The 212-nt window shown below is 49.1% G+C and overlaps 1 long non-coding RNA gene across 1 annotated transcript in view; it reads left to right on the top strand.

Annotated features, from left to right (window-relative positions):
* LOC118429434 overlaps positions 1-212 on the top strand; it is a 2355-nt gene continuing 2143 nt past the window's right edge. Inside the window, exon 1 of the long non-coding RNA XR_004832725.1 lies at positions 1-141. This is a non-coding gene — a long non-coding RNA (uncharacterized LOC118429434). The remainder of the gene's footprint in view (positions 142-212) is intronic.

The raw sequence follows: 212 nt of genomic DNA, 5'->3' as shown, positions 1-212 counted from the left end.
GCGGCGCCCATGTCGAATCCTCACGACAGGACGTGAAAACCTAAACCCAAGGCCGACGTGGAGGAGGAAGAAGAAGAAGAAGATCCTATAGACAAGCTGGTCAACGCGTCAGGATGTGCGGATCAACACTTTGCACTCCTAGTATGTATTATTTCGATTATATCATTAGGCTCTACTACTGTTTGACTTCGGGTTAGCCGCAGAGACGACTG

This window comes from Branchiostoma floridae, chromosome 1 (assembly GCF_000003815.2).
Source record: "Branchiostoma floridae strain S238N-H82 chromosome 1, Bfl_VNyyK, whole genome shotgun sequence".
In the NCBI taxonomy this organism is placed as follows: Eukaryota; Metazoa; Chordata; class Leptocardii; order Amphioxiformes; family Branchiostomatidae; genus Branchiostoma; species Branchiostoma floridae.
The sequence above is the reverse complement of the archived record's forward strand: the minus strand, read 5'-3'. Positions and strand labels throughout refer to the sequence as shown.